At 35.0% G+C, this 10217-nt stretch overlaps 1 long non-coding RNA gene across 2 annotated transcripts; it reads right to left on the bottom strand.

Moving 5' to 3' along the window:
• Positions 1–407: 407 nt before the first annotated feature.
• On the bottom strand, positions 408–6155 carry LOC134484344 (uncharacterized). Of its 2 annotated transcripts, XR_010061749.1 has the most exons (3): positions 5974–6155; positions 5000–5130; positions 408–598 (listed from the first exon to the last, which is right to left on the bottom strand). It is a non-coding gene; the product is annotated as an uncharacterized LOC134484344 (long non-coding RNA). The 2 variants fall into 2 exon arrangements; XR_010061750.1 differs by lacking the exon at positions 5000–5130.
• Positions 6156–10217: the final 4062 nt, after the last annotated feature.

The following is a 10217-nucleotide window of genomic DNA, read 5'->3' as shown; positions in this document are numbered from 1 at the left end:
TGAAAACTTGAGAATAAGAGAAATCCCTTGTACGTTTGGCATTTGGATTGCTTATCTATACATCACAAATATACATTCCTGAAAACAAAAATATAAGCAATATTATAGTGACTGAGCAGGTTATATTTAAGGATTTAGAAATGATACATATATACGTATCCATGCATATCTATTGTATTTGTGTACCTTATGATAGCTTACAAATAAAAATAATGTGTAAGAATAAGAAATAAGAAAAACACAAAGCCATATCTTTAAAAGAACAAGGAGGGGTATATGGAAGGAGATGGTATAGGAAAAAGCAGAATAGTCAATTAATTATATTCTCAAAATAAAGGAGAGTATAATTAGTTTTGTACCTTACAATATTTTCAATGTGTAGATTCTCATAGTAAGGAAGGCATGAAGCATATACTTGCAGTTTACTGGACACAAACAAAACATCATTGAACAGAATCAGATATCGTTTCTTTCTTTTCCAGTCTCTTCTGATAACCTCAGTGCCTTGGTAAACCACGGTTCAATTTTCTTCTCCTACGACTTCCTCCTCAGTTATGTTCATGTTGAGAAAAATAATTTTCCTGATACAGAGCTCCACCTAGCAGAACAAGTATTCAATGGATAAGTTATAAAACCAATGTTCATACTGTATTTCAAAGGATGAATGTTATTAAAATGCAGATTCATTTGTCCAAGCATGATTCTGTTGAGTTATAGACAGCTTTAAAATGTAACAGAAAATATGTCATGTATGAAGGGAACTATTGGGAATGTATTGAATAAGTAGGGTCTTTTCAGAAGTGGGATCCTTTACAGATGTGTCATGGGAATAGTGGGAAGAAGAGTTGATACGATATAGAGCAATGGTTATCAAACTCTAAATGCTATATCACTTTAATGCAGTTCCTAAAGTGGTGGTGATAACCCCCAATAAAATTATTGCATTGCTATTTTATAACTGATATTTGAAACATTTATAAATTCTAATATATATATATATATATCAGATATCAGTATGCTACTCTGAGAAAATGCCATAACTAAACTTTTATAAGCTTACATTGTAGATGTGGTGAAAATAATCAGGTTACCTTGATTTAAACCAGTTAGGTCTCTTGGAGATTCTCGGAAATGCCAAATTTGGTCCAACTCAATATGCAGTAAAGAAAGATCCTTAATATTTACAAACAAACAAACAAACAAACAAACAAGAAAAACAGCGAAAGCAAAAATGAAAAAAAACAAGATTTCATCAAAAATTTGTGAAATTGGTCCTCCCAGCAAAGGAAGACATTTCCCTTGACTGTTGCAAAACGGACAAATGGATTTCCATTGCCTTTTTCATATTAGGATATCAATTCCCATGCTGACCTTATTTATTCCTGAAGGGGGTAAACATACATGTTATAAATTTAAAATTCCCCATCTTGTTTACAGACATTTTCCCACATGCTTGTGCACTTCTTCAGTGTACTAACTCCTAACATGTGCTAGAACCCCCTACTCTCTTTGTGAGTCCTTTTTTGTTACCAAGATATCTAAATTTCTTTCTTACGATAGTCTTCCTTGTTTTTACTAGATGTGGTCATATCAATTCTGTTTATTGTTTTTATATTTTGAAATTATCCATATGCCTCTGAAAATTTTTCTCTCTTACCCATAATAAAATTGTAACCAGAAATAAGAGAGTGGCTTCGGTTTTCGTGATTTCTTCACTGTGCTCTGCTATTTCAGGATGGATATTTAAAATATATAGTTCCTGAAGTGACTATAATTCATCCCACAATGTATGTTACATCTTTCACGAATATGTACAGAAATGTCATAGGTTTCACTTAGAAAGTACTTAAGACTCACATGAATCAAGAAAGAACAGCCAACAGTTACCATCACGCACATCAAATAATAATGAAAAGATATGTTTAAATAATAGTACTACCTCAGCTTCATGCACATAATTTTGGTAAATGACCATAAGAGGAAAGTTGTGCAAGTGAAATCTGAGTGAATGTTAAATTCTGATCATTAGATTCCAAAGAGCACAATGTGTGTTAGAAACAATAACAATTTCTTGATAACCAGAGAATTCTTAGATTGTGGGTTAGATTTACTAGTTGCTTAATAAAATAATCTTCCATCACGGGGGTAAAGTAAGTGGATTGAGCATAAAATAATCCTCATTCCTAACTTGTACAGTTTTAAAACTTTACAGAAATTATTCTCGTGTGCATCTAAAAATATACCCCTCTCCATGTGATAACTTTGTTTCCATAGAAGATTGGTACTGAATATTTGTACATTGATTACCTTTTCAAGAAACCACTACTGAGTTGAGTTATTTCACATTATCTTGAATTATCAAGACAAAACACGTCATGATGCCATAAGTCTATCGTTTGAATCAAATTATATTAATATTTCCCTTTTTAGTAGAGCCTGAATGAAGAACTTATCAAACAATGTGAAATTTTCGTTTGCCTTCCTGACTCTAGATACCAAACTGGTGAATGCAGTTGATAAAAAAACCACTGAAGTCTGAGGATTCTGTAGTTGTCAGGCTGAAGGAACATTTTGATGTCAATGTTCTAAGGCACATGTCATCTGGCAAAGTGACACATGCATTTCATTTTCTTTCCCTGTGGCTTTAAACATAACTTTGAACACGGATGGAACCACATTTTCATAACTATGAATATTCATATAGATGTAGATATACCAATATGATATAGAGGAGATAGAAGACAGATACATGGAAGGATGGATAGATAGATAGATAGATAGATAGATAGATAGATAGATAGATAGATAGACAGACAGGCAGAAAGACAGACAGACAGACAGAAAGATTAATGGGTGAATGGATGGATTTATAGATGTATGTATGTATGTATGGATGGATGGATGTTTGGATGGATGGATGAATGGATATTTGCATGGGTGGACAGAGGCACAGACAGATGGACAGAAGGATAGATGGATAGATAGACATGTGTAAAAGAGGATATTTGTGTAAAATACTGTGAAATATGCACATGAATCTTCAAATATTGTAACCTCTTATTTTTTTTCAACATAAGGTTCATTATGAAAAAGGTAGCATGGAGACTTCTTTAACACTGAGATTCTTAGAGCAGAATAGACACAAAATCTAAAGGAACTTTGAATTGTAACGTGCTTTACTGTCATAGAATGAGAAACTTTTAAACACTTCTTTGAAACTGGACTGCTTTGAAGGATGTAGAGGAGGACATGCAGCTGTCAATATATAGTAAATTTTGTAGAGTAAAGCCTGTAGACAAAGAAGTGTGAATAAAACAATCTTGGTGACATTTTATAAACCTCAGAATTAATTTTTTCATGTACCATGGAAATGGAATGATCCTAGAAAGATCATGTAAGTTTAGAATGTCCGTATCTTTAAAAAGATGCAATTTTGATGAGGTTAATATAGTATTCATTCTGCAAACTACACAGTTTCCCTGACATATATAAGAGTTCAGTACATATTAAGAGTAATATTCTATCACATTTAAGTTTTTAATAAAGATTTCCTGCCGCTTAATTCTTATTTCATATGAAAGATTTATTGAAGTGTAGTAAAGTAGAAAATATCGTACAGAAATTTATGTATTAAAATTCCACAAATAACAATTTGTAGGCTTATGTGAATAGATGTGGTGAAAATAATTAGTTTTAACTAAGTATTTTACTTGTGAGTTCTCAAAGATTTTAGATATCGTGGTGCCAGATACAATCTCCCATCTAGACACCCATCCATATCCGAACCTCCTCTCTTGTTCTGCAGTAGGAAAACTCTCAAAAATTCAGGAACATTTTTCTTGATGAAGACCAATTTGATTCTGGCCCAAGTTCTTTCAATTATCTCATGATTTTCTCCTTTTTCTAACGCATAGCCTTGTTCACATAAAGTTGTTTTCCTCTCTTCCCTGAGCATAAATAGCTTCTCATGACAAAGGTGAATTGAATTAATTTTCATGATCTCTACAAATCAAGACAATTTCCTAATACTATTCATCAAACATGATCATCAAAATTGTTATTAAAATTACCTTTATGGGGGTTGGGGATTTAGCTCAGTGGTAGAGCTCTTGCCTAGCAAACACAATGCCCTGGGTTCGGTCCCCAGGTCCGAAAAAAAAAAGAGAAAAACGAAAAAGAAAAAGAAAAAGAAAAAATTACCTTTATTGTGAGATGGTATAGAAAGAGAACTCTCAACTGATGTGAAATTTTCTTCTGGCACTGAATACGAAACTATATTTGCACTCTCATCTAATAATAATAAAAGACTTACTTCTGCTAATAGAGTCACTTTTCACTTGGTGTTTTCTCTACTCTGACCTGCACACAAAATTTGAATATTTAAAGTATACATTTACTTAAGTGAATAAAATTCTGATTAAATCGTATGTTTCCTCTTTAAAGAAATGACCAGAAATACCATCATTCTTACTTAGAAAGCCCATAAGATCTCTGAGAATCACAATCTTAACATACATCCAACAATAATGTAAAGATAAGGTAAAGAAGATGAACAATTCAAGGTTAAACAAAATTGAAAGCAAATGAGCATGCTTTGAGTGTCATTCCTGTCTAATCAGAGAAATGCTAAATTTTGTTGAATACAATTTGCAGAAAAACAGAGACTTCTTATATTTTGGGTGGTTGTCTGAGAAGTTAAAAATAATCTTTGTAATCATGGTGTGTAAATAACTAGAGAGCATAAAATAATTCTCACTCATACCTTGGACAGATATTTTTGAAGGTTTACAGAAACCTTTCCCATGTTTAAGTCAATGCATTTTACTCCTCACGAGAAAACTGTCTTTTTGTAAGGAATTGGTAGAGAATATTCCTAACATAAGTAGCTTCTCAATACACTGCTTAATTGTGTTAATTCACATGATTTGAACAAATCAAGAGACACCACTCCCTAATACAATTACTCAATGATGAATATCAAATTTGTTATTAAAATTACCTTTATGGTGAGAAGATATAGAATGGAGAATTCTCAAATGATCTAAAATTTTCTTCTGGCACTAAATACCAAACTCCATAGAGCAGTGAGGAGACCAACGACTGACATCTGAGGACTCTGTAGCAATCAGGCTGACAAAATATTACAATAGTAGAGGTTTCATGTACTATCTGAGAATGTGACACATGTGCTTATCCTTCTACCCTTTCGTTTTAAAGCATATATACATATGCTTTTTCTTTACTGTGTCCTCTTCAATCCATTTGGTGATTTAAAATGTATCATTACTCAAATGACTATATTTCATCCCACAATACATGTTAGAGCTTTCAAGTGTATGTACAGAAGTGTCATAGCTTTCATATAGAAAGGAATTAAGACTCACATGAATCAAAGAGAGAACAGCCAATAGTAGCCATCACACACATCAAGCAACAGTGTAAATATATGTCCAAAAAACAGTACTACCTCAGCTTCATGCACAAAAATTTGACCATGTCATAAATGTTGTGCATGTGTAATTTTAGCGAATTTTAAATTCTGAGCATTAGATTACAAAGGGCACAAAGTGTGTTGGAAACAATAACAATTTCTTAAAACAGGAGAATTCTAGATTGTGGGTTAGTTTTAGCAGTTGCTTAAAAACATAATTTGATGTCATGGGGGAGGTAAAGTAAGTGGATTGAGCATAAATTAATCCTCACTACGAACTTGTACAGTTTTGAAACTTGGTAGAAATTACTCTCCTGTGTAGCTCAAAATATACCCCTGTCCTTGTGATAACTTTGTTTCTGTAGAAGATTAGTACTGAATATTTCTACATTAATTACCTTTTCAAGAGACCATTGTTGAGTTTAGTTATTACATGTGATCTGAAGAATCAAGACAGAACACTTTGTGAAACCATAAGTCTATCATGAGAATCAAATTATATTAATATTTCCCTTTTTGTAGAGCCTGAATGAAGAACTTACCAAACTGTGAAATTTTCATTTCCTTTCCTGCCTCTAGACATCAAACTGGTGGCTTCCGTGGGTAGAAAATCACTGAAATCTGAGAGTTCTGTGGTCGTCAGGATGAAGACCCATTGTGATGTCCATGTTCTAAGGCATATTCATTCGGCAAAAGGACACGTGCATTGCGTTTTCTCTCCCTGTGGCTTTAAAACATAATTTTTTGTACACAAGTGGCACCACAAGTGTTTGTAATGAATAAAATTTTCACAACTATAAATATACATATAGATGTAGATATACCTATATGATATAACCCTACCTTCAACTGACCCTGCATCATCTTCTGGTCTTCATAGAGAACTCATGTTTTTCACACTTTTATACAAAAATGAAAATAATTTATAGGAATATTACCACTCACTTCATCCTGTCATACGGTAAAACATCTTAAAAGATATTGAAATGATTTATAATTTTGTATACTTGTAATTAAGTGAAGCTTCACTTAATAAAATAAAATATTATATAGTTTCATAAATTCATTAATCCAGCTATAACTGACACATCAGGCATATAGAAGGACAGTATGGACTATGCTGCTGATAATGATTATATCATGAGGTAAGTGATGTTATAGTCAGCTTATATTACTCTGATTGTGTATGGGAGGTTCCATGGAATATTTCTTTCATGATGCACTGCTTCTGGCTAAATTAAGGAAGGCCCAAGTTTAATTCTATATTTTCGTTCATATCAAGCCCTGCATTACCTTGTAGAGATCAACCCCTTACAAAACAACATAATTTGAAGTCCAGATTTATTCTAACTTTTCAGTAAGTAGGAAAATATTTGTCCTGCAAAAGACATATCATATTTTCCATGTAGAAATTATCTCTATATTTTAAATCTCTAATTGTGTCTATTCTAGAAAATACATATGACACATTCAGTGAAACTTGATTATCATTTGCTTAACACCTAATATACATGTGTAGGTGATGTAGAACATACTTGTCTTTCTGGGTTGAGGATACCTAACTTGGGGTTTTAATTTTCCAATTCCATCTTTTGCCAGCAAATCAATGACGCCATTTCCTTTAACAATTGTGTAATAAAGAAATATGTAAATTATCAAATTTTATTTGTTCATTCTTTTTGTTGAGAGGCAACTAGCTCATTTCCAATTTCTGGCAATTGGGAATAGAGCAGCATTAAATATGGTAGAGAAAGTGTCTATCTGATGTTATATTAGCTTTGGTGTATGTTGAAGAGTGGTATACCTAGATCCTGAGATAAATTGCATCCCAACTTTCTGAGGAAGCTTCAGACTGATTTTCACAAAGAATGAAAAGTTTTGCATAGTTTTATTCAATACCATCTTTTTTGTTTCTTTACAAACTTTGTACATTTGTCCTCCATAGGATGAATTTTTGGTTAAATTTATTTTACCATTCTGTAGGCTTTTGATTTTACTAATGACAGTGTCTTTTTGCATGTATAGCTTCTTGGATAAAGGAGGTTCCATTTTTATTAAATTTTGGTGTTAGCACTTTCAATAATAGAGTCTTGTTCAGAAGGATTTCTCCTCAGTCAATGAGTTCAAGGATATCCATTCCATACTCTCTTACCACATTGAGTTTATCTGGCTTATTATGGTAGTTTGTGATGCATTTGGAATTAAGTGTTTTACAGCCCAATAAGGATAAATTTACTTTAATTCTCCTGCGTGCAGACGTCTGATGAAATCCAGCATAAGTATGTAAATTTATCTCTGTGATATCAGGTCAATTCCTCTTATCGCTGTGTCTGTTTTGTGTCAATTCCATAATTTCACTATATCACAGTGTTTTAAATATCCAGTTCTTTCTCTCTCTCTCTCTCTCTCTCTCTCTCTCTCCCTCCCTTCCTTCCCCCACTCTCTTGCAGTGTGTGTGTGTTTGTGTGTGTGTGTCTGAGTGTGAGTGTGTGTGTGAGTGTGAGTGGGTGTATGTGTGTGAGTGTATGTGTGAGTGTGAGTGAATGTGTGTGTGTTTGTGTCTGTGATTGTTAGTGTGTGTGAGTGTGTGTGTGTGAGTATGTTAGTGTGTGTGTGTTTGTTTGTGTGTGTTTGTGTGATGGTGTGAGGGTGTGAGTGTGTGTGAGTGTGAGTGAATGTGTGTGTGTGTTTGTGTCTGTGATTGTGAGTGTGTGTGAGTGTGTGTGTGTGAGTATGTTAGTGTGTGTGTGTTTGTTTGTGTGTGTTTGTGTGATGGTGTGAGGGTGTGAGTGTGTGTGAGTGTGAGTGAATGTGTGTGAGAGTGTGTGTCTGTGTGTGTGAGAGTGTGTGTCTGTGTGTATGTGTGAGTGTGTGTGAGTGTGTGTGTGTGTGAGCGTGTGTTAGTGTGTGTTAGTGTGTGTGTTTGTGTGTGTGAGTGTGTGTGTGTGTGAGTGTGTGTGTGAGAGTGTGTGAGTGTGTGTGAGTGTGTGAGTGTGTGTGTTTGTATTTGTGTGTGTTTAATTCCATTTGAAATTGATATTAGTCCAATCAAGATCTGTGACCTGTACTTTGATTTTGATGAGGATCACACTGAATCTAATGAATATTTTTGGTAGAATGATTTCTTTTCTTTCTTGGACATTTTCTTTATCTATATTTCAAGTATTATTCCCTTTCCTGGTTTGTCCTCCAAAAAACCCCTATTCCATCCCCCACCCCTGACTCCATGAGGGAGATCCTGCACCCTACCTACCCACTCCCTCCAGCCTCCCTGAACTGTCCTTCTCCTGTACTGAAGCATCAAGTCTTCGTAGGAGCAAGGACCTCTCCTCCTATTACTGCCCACCAAGGCCGTCCTCTGCTACATTTGCGGCTGGAGACTTGGGTCACTCCCTGTGTCACTCTTTGATTGGTGGTTTACTCCCTGGAAGTTTTGCTTGTTTTATCCTATTCTTCCTATGAAATTGCAAACTCCATCACTTCCCTCAGTTCTTTCCCTAACTCCTCCATTATGGACCCCATTCTCAGTGCAGTGTTTGGCTCCAAGGATCTGACTCTGAGTTTCCCAGGCTCTGACAGGGCCGATCAGGTGACAGCTCCTGTCAGCCTGCAACTCTTGGCATCCACAATAGGGACTCGGTTTTCTGTCTGCTTGTAGCATGGATCACCATGTTTGGCAGACTCTGGACGGCCTTCTTTTCAGTCTCTGCTCCAAACATTGTGTCCGTATTTCCTTCTGTGATTATTTTGTTCCCACTTCTAAGAAGGACTGAGAAATCCACACTTTGGTCCTTCTTCTGAGCTTCATGTGGTCGGTACATTGAATCTTGGGTATTCCAAGTTTTAAATTAATTTCCACTTCTCAGTGAGTACATATAATGTGTGTTTTTTCTGATTAGGTATCCTCATTCAGGATGATGTATTTTACTCCCATTCATTTTGTTAAAACTTTCATGAAGTCATTGCTTTAATAGCTGAGTAACTATCTGTTCTGGAAAGAGACCACAGTTTCTGTATCCATCCCTCTGTTGAGTGTAGGATATTTCCTACTTTTGGCTATTATAAAGAAGCCTGATTTAAACATAATGGACCAAGCATCCTTGTTATATGTTGGAACACCTTTAGGGTATACTCCAAGGAGTTGTATAGCTGGGTCCTCAGATCAAAATGTACCTAATTTTTTGAGGAAATGACAGACGAATTCCCACATCATTTCTTAAAATTCTTCTAAGATCAAGAGTCGACAAATGGGACCTCACAAAATTGCAAATCTTCAGTAAGCAAAAAGGAAACTGATTGTGAAAAGATAGTTACCAATCCTGCATCTGATGGAAGACTAATGTCCAATACATACAAATAACTTAAGAATTTAGACTCCAGAAACTCAAATAATTCTATCAAAAATGGGATACAGAGCTGGACAAAGAATTCTCTGTTAGGAATTTGATTGGAAAATAAGTAGCTAAAGAAGTGTTCAACATCATTAGGTATCAGGGAAATGCAAATCAAAACAGCCCTGAGATTCCACTGAACACCAGTCAGAATGGATAAGATAAAAATCTAAGGGAAAGGCAGACTCCAGTGAGGATGTAGAGAGAGTTGCACACTCTCCTTTGTTCGTGGGATGGTAAGAGGGTTCACCCTCTCTGGAAATCAGTCTGGAGGTTCCTTAGAAAAGCTCTGGTGGATGGGGTCTGTAAACATTCTTTTGCAGACAGAGTAGGAGGAATTGGATGAGGAACCATTGGAGGTTGGGCCTGTAGGAGGATAACTACTGGCCTGTAAA

Source organism: Rattus norvegicus, chromosome Y (assembly GCF_036323735.1).
Source record: "Rattus norvegicus strain BN/NHsdMcwi chromosome Y, GRCr8, whole genome shotgun sequence".
Taxonomy (NCBI): Eukaryota; Metazoa; Chordata; class Mammalia; order Rodentia; family Muridae; genus Rattus; species Rattus norvegicus.
Note: the sequence above shows the minus strand (reverse complement) of the source record. Positions and strands in the feature narration are given on the sequence as shown.